Genomic DNA, 14,729 nt, shown 5'->3' with positions numbered 1-14,729 from the left:
TGTTCTTGAAAAATGTTGACCTCTATGGTATGTCCGTGAATCACTGGGTGAAAGACCTTGCTAGACCTATAAAAACAAAAAACCCAACCAATTATCTAAGAAAACGTCCAATATTTCTCCCAATCCCTCTGAGGCCCCACAGATTTAGCACACATGTATGTTGACTTGGTTGCAGAAAAGCCTAAGTGTACTAAAGGTGATTCAGGTAACATAATGAGTCAGATCAGAATCCCATATGAGTATTAAATGTGACTGACAAACATATCAGCTGTACAAAACTGAAAGCACACATCAGCCCTATTATAGCATGACCTTCAAAGCTCACCGACTGTTGATGCCTACATGTAACAGCCCACACATATATTTCAAAACATGTGTCAATGTTCACTGCTTAATTTTATTGGATTATTACTGCATATTGTCATCCATACAAGCCAAGGCAATTTATTTTGTATGAAAGTGTTTTCTAGCTTGACTGCTGGAAATAACTAAAAAATGAAGTTCATGTTTTTGAAAATCAATGTTAACGCAACAGGATACCAATAATACTGATCACATCCTTTTTCACGTAATAGAGATTGTCCTTGCATTATTAGAAATATCTAGTTTAACCATAGAAGTTGTCCTGAAGTTGTTTTCTTGGGATTAATGGGAGAGGTGAAGCCAGTGCTGTTTTAACTGTGTTCCACGTTTTTAATGACTGCATGCTCTGAATCTTTAATTCTAGAGGATTAAAATATGTGCAGTAACCAGAGAAATTGCTTGTTTTCGTTTCCAATATTTTCAAGGTTTATAACCTTGAAAATATTGAAAACGAAAGTATACAGTATAGAAGATATTACTCTTACAATATAAACAAAACAATATTAAAATACCCCCCCCCCCCCCCCGCAAAAAAAACAGTTCTATAGTCCAAAATGTCTTCAACAGAGAACTGCATAATATTAAAAGAAAACATGTTCTGTGGTGATTCTCTCACTAGATTTCTGAGATACGTTCTCTTTATTGTACTGTATTGTACTTGGATTTGCTAGAACTGGGATACAAGAGAAACTGCAGTTCAATTATTAGTAAGCGGTTGTAAATGAACCCATATGGAATGCCAAAATCAGTTGTACAATAAAATGGATAAATACAGTATATTTAGCATTATATGAACTCATGGTTTTCTGCTTTTGAGGTAGGCCTACCTATTAGGTCCGACATTACAATTTTCCCTTTCTGGTCCGATGTCGGACCCTGTCCGACATCATCAAAAAGATGTAAAACACACCTCTCTAGTCGTTTTCTCCGGAAAAAGCAGAGAAAAACATTCAATGGCCAAGTAAGACCGATAGGAGCCAAGAGAAGCCGAAAAAAAAGGTCCGGATCTGAGCAATACACATTGCCCCGGCACCACAGAGATAACACGGACATAAACAAGATAGCTGCCCCTGCATCCATATCACAGACATGTGCAGAGCTTTTTGAGATGTTACAGTAATAAAATAATGACTTGGATCTCATTATTGAGGAGTTTGGTGATAAAACGAGTGATCAGGAGATGATTTATCGGTATACACGACTATGAAGAGGTATGTGGAAAAATACAGCAAACAAGGGGTGGGGTGGGGCTGGAGATGCAGTACTGAGTGTACTGTTGATATGCAATGCCTTTTAAACCTGTTTTACTGTGAAAGAAAATACTTTTAAACAGCGTGTGTAAAATAAACTGTGCGTGTGAAAATAAATTGGACCTGATGTGCCTGAGACGCACTGAATAAATGGACCACAAAGGGTTAAACCTGGACTACACTTCACCATTGTTCATGAATAAACCTGTAAATCACCACTTTTACTAAGAGCACTCACTCTGGACTTGTGACCGTGTTTGTGAGTTTCTTGTTTAGTGGTATTGTTATTTCGGGACTGAACCTCGTGATTTGCCTGAGCGATACACATCGTTGTGTAGAGCCAGGTATTATTATTTGTCAGCAAATAAAGAGCTGTCTTTTCACCGTGAACTGTCTGGTGTCCATTATTTCTGAGCACCGCATCACCACAGCACCTGTGCAATACAAACCACTTTGCCACAAGGGTCCTCAGTTGTTTTAATGAAGACTCTAAAAGTGGTTTGTTCCCCATGTCTTTCTCTATAAAACAAGGGTTCAGCACCCTGGACAGCACCCAACAGAAGTCAGGTACTTCTACCCTACCTCGGAAGCCCCAGCAGATAACTGTACATTCCACACCCAGTGGGATATGTCGGTAGGGGACTGATCAGAAACTGTCTGTCTAATCCCGCCCCATCCATCTTATACATATCAATCAATCAATATTCAATCAATCAATCAATCAATCAATTGATTGTCCAGTTTATACTTATATGTGCTATGTGCTCAGAATCATTGTCACACAATGTATTAGGCTACCCAATTTCTATTCCCCAGCTAACATGCCATTGAATAAAAGGTGTCACAAAAAAGACACTAAATGAAGAGGTCTCTAAACCCCTTATACTGTATGCTTATTTTTTCCTTGTTTGGTCAAAGAATCTTGCCAGGGCTACGGCCACCAGATCTCAGCCATTAGTAAAGAATTGCTTGGTATGGCCTTTAGTAACAGTAGAAAGTCACTTCACAAATGGAATCTTCACTGCTGAAGTCTTGTGAACATAAGATACAGCTTTCAGACAGGCAAAAATGTTTTTGGTTAGTTTGCACGGCTTTTTAACAATTTACCCATCCTTTTTAGTCATGCATGTTTTGGCCATGCACTTCCTATAGTGTGAGGAATGTGCGTGGTATGTGTATGCTCGGTCACATTCTCACAACAATGGAGAAAGAATTAGCAGTTTCTAAACTGCATGGAAACCCTGTCATTGATATAAGTCAAACGTACTCAAATTATGTAGTGAGCCAGCTACATTATATATTATAATACAGTTAGCAATCGGACGTCCATTACCCAGAAACACATCAGTCGCATTTTACTGCCCTTGTATTAAGAGTAAAATAAGTCCTCGTTATATATATATATACTGTATATATTTATATATGTAACAAAGTAATGCACTTACCCGTTATATGCAATTTCCTTCACTAGTTTTCTGATACAAAGCCCATCTCTTCAATGTTACAGTTTATTAGAATATCCGTCACAGTAATGTAATAGTTAATCATTAAACAGTTTTTATACTGTGATGTATTTTAAATCTGTTCTTTAGTTGTTTTTGTGCATTTTCATTTGCAAATGAACTGTGGCATTAAGGCCTTAACAAGCACTATATTCTGCAATTTTAAATACTGACTTTGGATACTGTTTAAATTCTGGAAACGTGTTTTTTTGTTTGTTTGTTTTAATCTTTTGTAAATCGCATTACGTTGTATGTAGTTCTGTGCATGGGTAACATTTTGGTTTAATTTTGCTGTTGGAGCGTTAACGGGGAATTTTACATACAGCTACAATACGTACCGGATTTAAAAGTATGTACTGTGTTACAGCCCACGTGTCATCTCATTTGGCAAGTGATATTTTCAGAATCTTATCGTTCTGAATTAAAATACTACTTCTTTTGAAAATATAGTACTGTATCAACAAAACCAATGTAGTACATCTAAATGGAAGCCTACTTCTTTTAACACAGTCCTTTCAGATATGTATTTTTGATACTGTGTCTTTTTTATGTTCCCTGAAAAATGGACAAGGTTTGGAACGGGCCAAAATGAAATAATCAGATCTGCGTCACACACGTTTAACCATCACTGAAGTCAACATTTTATAGGGTCAGATAGGTGAGTGCTGACTGTGTAAATGCAAAAACATGTATGCAATAACCAAATGTTATTTTTTATGAGTTTTACAGATTACTTAACCAGAATGAAGCATGACTATTTTCTTAAGTGTGGTTTGTGACAGATTTTAGAGCACAGTGTCAGAAGGTGAATTACCTTAACCCAAGGTCACAAAATAAGTCAGTGTATATTCTAGGAATTTAATTGACATGACCCTGGGTCACACCACAAGTCAGTGCATGGTTGAGTTGGCATGAGGAACTCAGGATGTACAATCTTTAGCATGAGGCACTCAGAATTAATCTAGCTGTCAGTGGCAGTCCCAGAAGGGAAAGGAATGTCTAGAAATTTCTAATTGTTCAGTTGTGTATAAGCATTCTAATTCCCTTTCATGTTCCAAGGGTCAGGTCTATGCTTGATGCTTTGTTTTTCAGGCTCCAAAGTCGGGGCATGGCATGCAATTAAAAAGGAAGGAGAAACATGCAGCATCGAAATGTCATCTAGTGGTAAAATGTAACATATTTTCGTGTGTTGAAAAAAAATAAACTATTTGCAATACTGACTTCAAAGCCAATTGTTAGTTATTTATTACCAAGGATGAATCTGCTATTGATTAAAAATGCAGACACACAAATGCGCTGACTCACATACACACACATGAAGTGCTCAGAAGAGTACTGCAATGAATTAAGCCTGTTTGAGATATTTTAAGATGTTAGATCCTGTGCAAAAGCTTTTGTTTTTTTCTTCCGGAGAGATGAAAGGATCAGATGATGTCCCATTGTTATTATGCCACAATAATACTGTAGAATTGTTTTTGTTTCTGAGCTTTCCCACAGGAGCGTTAATAAATATATACGAAACACATTTGTGTCTGTGAAAATGTCATCCAAGTTTGACGTTTTTGTTTCTGAAGTTTTTAACTAGAAGACACCGTAAGGCTTACAGTAATTCCCAGCTACAGCTTTCACCTTTTTTAAGTGGTTTTTGTGTTTTTATTATTATTTATTTATTTTAAAACTGTACCTCCATATGAGATTTCAAAACACCTCTCTATTGGGTTTACTGTGTTTCTGCATTTTGTTCCAATATACAATACTCTCTTTGTGGCTCATCTGAATATGTATTTGTGGCAGAGCTGAGGCCTGCCCCTGTCAATAGTATGTTTTGCTGTGGATTTTTACATAAAATATGGTTTTGCTTTGATTGTAAATAAGAGGTTAGACCTCCCTGCCTGCCTAATTGAAACCCAGTGTGCAGCAGGTGGCCAGGTGTCAATTGCATAATTATTATTATTATTATTTATTTCTTAGCAGACGCCCTTATCCAGGGCGACTTACATGATCAATTAACACTGGTCACCTGCCTTTGAAAAGAGTCTGAAAAGCCAGTTTCTTTGTTTGTTCCTGTTCACCAGAGTGAAGATTCCTGCTTGCGTGGATAGCTAGGGAGTGTGAACCGGATGGACCAACTAAGGTTATCACTGCATGTATAACCAGGATTGCTGCATAAACTTCAGGGTGGGGATTTTAACCCTCCCAGGTTTATTTAGTTTATGTAGAGAGAAGGTGCCTGGAGCTAGACATCCCTTTTAGTGGGAGCAGCACTCAGCCTGTGCTTGGCCATTTTTGTTTTCACAGAAAGGGATGTATGCTTTTCTTCTGTTTTTTATCCCAGTGTAAAATAACCTCTAGGGTCAGTATATTTCCTCCTGGAAACAGTGAGTTTGTTAAAGAGCATTATGCTCATTTAACCTTCTGTTATACATCCATTCTCTTTCATTAACAATTTTATCTGACTTGTATGTACACTTATGGAAACTATAATAAGATCCAAAATGGAAAATTACCTATATGGTAACAGTATCCTGGGAGTCAGCATGGTTTTAGGAAAGGGAGATCGTGTCTAACTAACCTGCTTGATTTTATTGAGGATGCAACATCGACAATGGATAATTGCAAAGCATATGATATGGTTTATTTAGATTTCCAGAAAGCTTTTGACAAAGTCCCGCATAAAAGATTAATCCTCAAACTGAATGCAGCAGGGATTCAAGGAAATGCATGCACATGGATTAGGGAGTGGTTAACATGTAGAAAACAGAAAGTACTGATTAGAGGAGAAACCTCAAAATGGAGTGAGGTAACCAGTGGTGTACCACAGGGATCAGAATTAGATCCTCTGCTATTCCTAATCTACATTAATGATGTAGATTCTGGTATATTAAGCAAACTTGTTAAATTTGCAGACGACAGCAGCAAAGGTCATTCAAAATGATCTAGACAGCATTCAGAACTGGGCAGACACACGGCAAATTACATTTAATAGAGAAAAGTGTGAAGTATTGCACGCAGGCAATAAAAATGTGCATTATAAATATCATTTGGGCGATACTGAAATTGAAGAAGGAATCTATGAAAAAGACCTAGCAGTTTATGTTGACTCAGAAATGTCTTCATCTAGACAATGTGGGGAAGCTATAAAAAAAGGCCAACAAGATGCTCGGATATATTGTGAGAAGTGTTGAATTTAAATCAATGGAAGTAATGTTAAAACTCTACAATGCATTAGTAAGACCTCACCTAGAATATTGTGTTCAGTTCTGGTCACCTTGTTACAAAAAGGATATTGCTGCTTTAGAAGAGTGCAAAGAAGAGCAACCAGAATTATCCCAGGTTTAAAAGGCATGTCGTATGTAGACAGGCTAAAAGAAATTAATCTATTCAGTCTTGAACAAAGAAGACTATGTGGTGATCTGATTCAAGCATTCAAAAAGGTTTTGACAATGTCGACCCAGGAGACTTTTTTGACCTGAAAAAAGAAGCAAGGACCAGGGATCACAAATGGAGATTAGATAAAGGGGCATTCAGAACAGGTAGGAGGCACTTTTTTACACAGAGAATTACGAGGGTCTGGAATCATCTCCCCCGTAATGTTGTTGAAGCTGACACCCTGGGATCTTTCAAGAAGCTGCTTGATGAGATTCTGGGATCAATAAGCTACTAACAACCAAACGAGCAAGATGGGCCGAATGGCCTCCTCTCTTTTGTAAACTTTCTTATGTTCTTACCTTAAATCTTGAAAATAAGAGCCTGCACCTTTGACAGCACAGCTATACTCTTGATGTGAAAGTTTAGATGTTATGCTTCTATTTTTTTAAAGAAAAATAACGAGATGCAAAGTGGACACCAGTGAGAGAGCAGCATACTGAGCCTGAGACAAGGTCAACTAGGTTTTATACTTGATATTCTAATAGATTTGACCAATGTAGACTACATTTATAATTTTGTTTCTGAAAATTGTTTTAATACAGTAAATAAATTGAAAGAAAGTCTTGCACTGTATGTTTGTTACAAGCTACATCTGCAGTAGGTTAAAATGTCAATTGACAATTTTATTTTCACTCTTAGGTCAAAGGTATTTATAGAATTGGTTTGGGCAACTGGTTTTCAGACACTGATGTCATCTAAAAATGAATTGGCTTTCTGCTTCATGGTTACTTGGATTTTTTAGTTGGTGAGGTTTTGATTCGTAATATCCTTGCAGTTTTTTTTACCCCCAGGCTGTATTGTAAATTGTATTATCTTTTTTCATACTGTTGTGTAAAATTCAACACAAAGCAACTCAGTATTAGCAGTATTAGCAGTGCATGCTTCTTGGGTTATTCGATAATTTGTTCAGCATTTGCAACAAATAAATTAAAAACTTTCAGAAGAATAAGCAATTATGTCACTGTGGTATGAAGTCTGCACAAATATCTAAATGGCTGTGCAAATCATATTTGTCAGGATTTCCGCAGGGACATCTGTGCTTGCAAAAATCTGTTCAGCAAATCAACTGAAAATCGTCAAATCTTCAGGTTCACTGAGCCATTAACTGAACTGAATTGCACTCCATTTCCCTGCCCCTTGCCTCTTCCCTTTTTACTTCTCCCAACACTATTACAATCTTTTGATGTCACCTGATGCATATAGAAACAGTGCTTAATCAGAATTAAAGTGCTGTTTGCTCCAATACTCTGTACTGTGTAAATGATTGTTCTTGCCGTATTCCCTGTTGACTTTAGGTGGCTGCGAGGGAGCCTACCTTCTCAGCAGCTAAAAGCTTCTGGGCAGCTCTTGTAAAAAGCTTGGAGTGTGGAAATAAAGGCACTAGGTAATGAAGTTGGAATTGCACTAAATGTCTCGGCTAGAAGCCAGATATAAATCAATATTTATTTGTCGGTGTTACATAACATATTTGGCAGTACAAGTGCAGTAAGGTAATGTTGTGAATACTCTCATTCTATATCTTCACTTTTAAATGATCATAGTTTTTGTGTACTAGCCTTAATGTTTTCAGTCTTTTATAAGTGCTTGAGTTGCTCTTACTCTACTTGCCTGTCATACGTACTGTATATAATGCAAGCTAGATCAGCCAAAGTATCTTTATGGAAGAAGTACGGGCCAGTGCCATCATTTGCACAGCTATTGCTAATTTGCCAGCAATAACAAAATAATAACTTATTTAATACCTTTTCACTAGGTGGCGTTAGCTCTTACTTCTATAATGCCAGTTTGGTAGGCAACTGGAAGAGGAAAGCAAGTAAAAAAAAAAAACATAGATCCTCTCAGAATGATTGCAACTAGAAATTAGAAACTACTTATTTTAAGAGTTTAGCCTTGTTCACAGAATAGTAAAATTAAGTACATCCTCACAAATATGGAGCAGCAAATACTAAGATATCAAGCATATTGAAAGTGGTAAACTATGATGTAAAACTAGATTAGATAAACGGAGTGGTTCGGTTCTATCCTCTCAAGATGCAAAAGAATGTCCCCATGTAAATTGAATTTGATCCCAGTTATTATTTTCCGGCCACAGTATATAAAATATTTCATAAAGCATTCTTAATATCTCTTTGTAAACATCTTTTTTTTTTTATGTTACTATGTTAGAAAACAATTTTTGCAGAAACACATATAATGTGATTTCATTTGACTTTAAAGTTATTCAGATTGCTTTTATGTGTTTTGTGTATTTTAAATTGAGATTGAGAAGGTGAGTAACAATCAATATAATGTAACTGTCTATAAATAATTAAATTGCTAAAATAAGAAAAACATAAACTAAATTTATTTAAAAATGTTCCTAGCAAAGATAGTTGCAGTGGTCCACCGGGAGCTGAATTTATGAAACAATCAAAACATTCCCCACTATTTAAAGATACTATCTGTGTCAGCTTTTACCCAGTCAATGTTAATTATTGTAAAAAATATTTCACTTGGATTTCATACACAAATTATATTGCTTTTGGCATTACTGGTATGTGTTGTTTTTGTTGTGACTGTCCATGCAAATACTGTACCTGAAATTCAGAACATAACAGGCTTCATAAACAGTTCAAACTAATTTTGGTGTCTGTGGTAAATACACTGACTGATTTGGTTTCGTTCTCACTGGATTCATAACACAATTCATTTCAAGTGACCATTTTAATACCTGTTATTACATGCTGGGAATTGTGTATTACGCACTAGTTATATAAAATCTCTTGCATACTTGTCTTCATTTCATTTGTAAAGCCTCAATATAAAGGAAGTTCAACAGGGGGTTAGGATTAAAAACTATATGGATTGTTTTCATTTTTCAAATTCCAGTGAGTCAATGTCTAGCTGTGGGTTTAGTGAAATAGAAAACCCAATACAATCAAACTGTCCTATATAAACGCACTGAGGTAGCTTACCAACAAGTAAACACATCTGAAAATAAGGGAATGTGAAATTTAATGTCAAAATAGCCTTTTCAGAGTCACTATAGTTCTGTCTCTGAGATTGCTGATTGATTTGCATTTATTTTCATGGTTTGATTACAGAAGAGAAGTTGTGTGGAAGGCACTTGGTTTGCTATATGATTCTAAACACTGTTCATGTCACTTCTCATCTTTCTCATGTGCAATGTACTTTTTCATGGCAAGGTTTATATTCTATAGTCAATCTAAGGGGTTGTACAGCCATGTCTCATCCGTGCAATGTGCCACAAGGCATTCTCAGTCAATTTAATTTAGAGAACCTGCATTAACAGGGCAGGTCAATTTGCCCACTAACCCTCTGGGACATATTCCCTGAATATGATATTAATACCTGAACGTGTATTAGTGATATAAATTGACTAATTAATGAAACTGCTGTGTCTTAGGAAAAGAGTAAACTGCTGTGTCTTAAGAAAAGGGCCCCTTGCTTCCTGGCAGGAATACTGAACTGAAGATGACCAGGGCTAGGAGGGGGGTATCTGGACTGGGTGAGGCTGAAAGGACAGTGAAAAGACCAAACACAAGCAGTTTGGTGCAAGGAAGGCATAAAGTATAGATATCAACAAGTCCTAACTGCAACAAGCAGCCGTTGGACAAAAGGATTTGTGAGTTAAAAAGGCAACATACACAAATTATCTCCTGAAAGTGGCTACTCAGAAGAGTGAAGACTATAAATATCCAAGCAAAACTAAACATTTTGCACTCCACATCGAATACTAAACAAGGTGCTGTCACTCTGCTAAGCAAAGCTGCAACTCCGGGACTCTGCCTAAAAACGGACCCAAGACGAGGAAGCAAGCTTCAGGCGAGTCAACGACCACAAGCAATGAGACTGAGGCCCGGCCTAGGTCTGCTGTACACCTAAAACCACAGTATCCAAAAGAAACTGCCCTGCTACCTGCGTAGCTAAAATATTCAGCGACGAGGACAGAGCGGACAGGTGCTGTTGTGGATCCTATACCGAGGACTGAAGACTTTGTTGCAGCTATTTGTTGATTCTATCGAGAATTGAAAGCTTTGTTGCCGAGTTTGATCCAACGTGGGACTTAGTTGCTGAGAGGAGAGCCTTTTGTACTGGACACTTCAACCGATTTGAGTTTCCAAACCAGCGGACCAAAAGTAAACTTCAAGGAACCATTGAGTATAATTCCAGCTGCATTTTCCTTTCATGGAACTAAATTGATTAATGTAACACATTCACATAGAATTGAACTGTTAATTATTTAGTTTTGTACACTTTGCGTGTGAAATAACCTTTAGTGAAACTTGATGAAGTAATCTACCTCGTTGTATGAAGAATTTCTTAAAGTAAACTTGCCATATCCTTAATCTATATACCATTAATAAGATTAATGTGATATATTCTAAAATTGTCTGCATCACCTCAGTTGAGGCTGTGCTCGTATGTGGGCGTGTGTGTATGTGAACAAGCTACTAGCTAGGTCACAGCTTGCTTGAGCTGCTGCTTGTGTGTGAGGAGACAGGCGGTGTGATATTTCAATTGCCTGCTAGCCAGCATGAGTGCAGTGAGAGTTCTGAATTGTGTTTTGTGCTTCGAGGCTAAGAGATTTACTTTCTGACTTTTCTGATTTCTGTTTAATATTTGTGTACTTAATAAAATACTACTGTTGATTAAACATTCCTTGTGTCTGCACGTGTATGTGTGTTCATAGTAAATCTTTGATCGTTGTAACACGTAAATTAATATTATTAATAAGAGAACTAATCAACCCAGATAAACATTAAATGATCAATTGCTGAATTGTTCCTACAACCCAAAAACTAAAGAAAGTGAGTGTGCCATGTTGACTCAAACCAGATGACTGAGGGTGTGCACACTTTATCAGGAACAACCCCTGGCTATTAATTAACCCAGAACATTGTGGCTTCCGAAAATAACACAATCCTTTGTCTGAATAGTCATGCAGGTTAGCTTATGCAAATTTGGTGTTAAATAGCTGTTGTCTTTTTTGTCGATCATAAAATGTCTATCAATTCCGTGCATAATGTATTTTTTATGGGTTATGTCCACTGGGCACAGGATTAAATTGAAAAATTCCCTCCTGCAGACTTATTGCATCTCTGTCTGTGTTGTTTTTTCAATGAAATGGAACCTCCTGTTGTAAGTGTTTCATTTCTGTTTTTAAGATCAGTTGATGCCGAGTCAGAGGCACCTCTGAGATAGATGTAACAGGGTTAAGCTTTCTTTGCACTTTATTTTGTATTTATAATTTAAAATGTGTCGTTTTTTCTATTGCTCTTTTATACTGATATGTTGTTTTTAATGTGAATGTGTGTATGGGAATCATGTTGTAATTGATTAATCAGTCCACTTGTTTGTAGCTGAATACTTTATAAAGCTTCATTAAGAAGAACTAGAAGAGAGCTGGGAGGATGTTGAGGATAATGAGCAGTTCGTGTGAGCATGGATGCTGGGCTAGGTAGTAAGAGCAGCGGTAGAGGGGTCTGAGAAACTTCTACTATGTGCGTGAAGTTATGAACTGTAGTGTATACTGGCAGTGGTGTTTATCTGCATATAGCAATTGTTGTATAGCTCATGTGTTGCCGCTGCTGCTACATTCTTATCCCGGCAGCGGCTCTGCCTGTAGTGAGAGGGGTAGGGGGAGATCTAGAATGGCTCATATGTGATTTATTTAGTCTGTAAAATGAAAATCCATTTCTTTCTTTTGATAGCTGTGAGAATGGGATTATTTAGTCAATGGAACACGTGCCCGATGCTCAGTATCTGAACTCCATTGGAGGTGCGATTGAGGACTCGCTAGGTTTTGTTTTGTTTTGTTTAGTTGGAGCACCGAGTTATTTTGATTTGAAATACATTTGTTGACGGAGTCCTCAACCACATCTCCAATTCACTGTGATGCTGATTTGTGAACGATGGTGTCTAATTTATGTAGTTGATAACTAAGATGCCTCTGTTTTTAAGAAGCCCTATAAAAAAAAGGATCCCTTTTGATACGTTCTCTTTTTTTAAAATGTATTTAATAAAGACATTGAACTCCATCCTTGCTTGCTCTCTGCTTTTCTTGTGGTTCTTGCATTGCTCTTTCCCAATAAAATAACCTGTGCTGTTAAACTAGTGCAAAATTGGCATTCAATTTGACTTGCTCTTTCTTTATAGAGCTGGCATGGTGGGATTACTGCACGGCACGGCGGTGGCTTAGCCTGAGCTTAGTTGCCCCTGCTGTAGCTGCTCACCCTCCTATACTGGTTTGGCTTCCGTTGCCTTCACCCCTGTTACATAAAGGTTTGGTGCTTAATCATTATTCAGCCATAAGAATGTGTCACGCTGTCGGCATTCTCTAGGCTATTTTATTATACAGCCGTAATGGTATTAGCCGGTTCCCTACAGTTTTTGATTTAGTGTCTGTCAGAGTTTCAAATCTGCAATTTAGAAACTAGATTAAGAGATATACACCACAGATTTCTTATGATGTTATATTTAGTCATGGATTGCTGTGACTTTCATCCAAACTTTTGGAAGCTTTACTTTAAGTATCAATTAATGGTTAATATACAGTACATGATCAAGCAAGAAGACTCTTTTTAATCTGTGCTTTAGCGTACTTTATCCAGCTAATGCTAGTAGCGTTATTTATATTGCTTAGTCAGGTGCATTGTCTATCAATTAAAGTCTAATCAACTGTAAGAAGTCCTTTTGGGAAAGAAATATATTTAATCTCAGAAGAAAAGTAGGGTCTACTCCTATAGCAATTGAAACAGTTTTCATTAGTGTGGGGCCTTAATATAGTTTATTTGTGTATTTTGTATCTTTCTTTTTTCATTTGTTCTCAAATTACAAAAATTCTGTCAACACTATCTCTATACCTGTAACTATATTAACATCACAAAACAGGGGTTAAGGAAACATGAAAGTCAGGTATCTGGAAAGAAACATTAGTGGTTACTTTCTTTTATTATGTTGACAACCTCTCAGATTGCATTAGCCAGTAAATAAATACATTATTTTCAATTATTTTGGCATAATTTTGACATCTAATGCAATAAGATAAGCCATGATACCATTCCCGATACTTCATTAACCTTTAAACTTGTACAGTTTAAGAATACAAATGTATTATTAACTGAGATACATTAAGCATACAAATGACAATGTCTTAGTATTTTCAAAGCCTGTGACATGCATGACAGTGCTGGTAAATTGAGCTCCACGTAAGCACCAGTGCAGACATAATGATTTGCTTTTGGCTATACTGTATATTGGCAGACAATGACTGACTAGGGTATGCTCCCACATCCTGTGCAATAAATGTCTTCGGTATTATAACATCCAAAACTAAATGAGAAACAGCTTTTTTATGTTACCATATGTTGTCAATCTGGACCACCTGAGATTCTTAAATATGGCAATGTTTTCCTAAGGCTGCAAAATGATTTTAGAAATGACCATGATTTTAATTGGCAAGCTTTCCAACTGGGAGTTTAGTACATACAGTGAGAATTTGGAGAAAACTATACATTTTTGCAAAGATTATGTTAGTACGTTATCTATATAAAATACTCAATGGTAACATTCAATTACAATGTAACTTAATTTCACATTCTGTTTTCTTTCTTATCTTTTTTTGACTTAATTGTACTCACTGTTATCTTTATTTTAATTCCCAATTTTACTGCAATCTACATATTTCCCCTATGACAACTAGATTTGAGTATGGCAATAATTTATCACACCGGTAGGGGTAAAGTTCTCTATGTCCACACCAATTCCATTAAGACCTATCTATCTATCTATCTATCTATCTACCCACCCTGCTGTGCATGCTGGGAGTGTGAGAGACCAGTGTGTTGCAGTGAGTGGATCGTGGTGGCTGTGAGGTGTTTCTCTTATTCCTTTTTTTATTTATGTGTTTGGCCTTTTATAGATTAAGAGCTTTTTTTTGTTGTTTTTTTTACCAGGTGCTGACTGTATGTCAGCTCTGGCGGCCAGAATGATCATGGCTGGGGGGGAGAGGCAGAGTGTCTCCAAACTTTATTTGAAAGCCTAACACATAGGCATGTGATCAAGATCGTGCCAGATGGTTTTGTGGATTCAGAGAACTGTGTGCTAGCTTTGGGGAAAGTTTTAACAAAAGTTGTTGAAACTGGCATTGTTTTAAATTAGTTTTTCGTCGCTGTTACACCTC

Source organism: Acipenser ruthenus, chromosome 6 (assembly GCF_902713425.1).
Source record: "Acipenser ruthenus chromosome 6, fAciRut3.2 maternal haplotype, whole genome shotgun sequence".
NCBI classification, from domain to species: Eukaryota; Metazoa; Chordata; class Actinopteri; order Acipenseriformes; family Acipenseridae; genus Acipenser; species Acipenser ruthenus.
Note: the sequence above shows the minus strand (reverse complement) of the source record.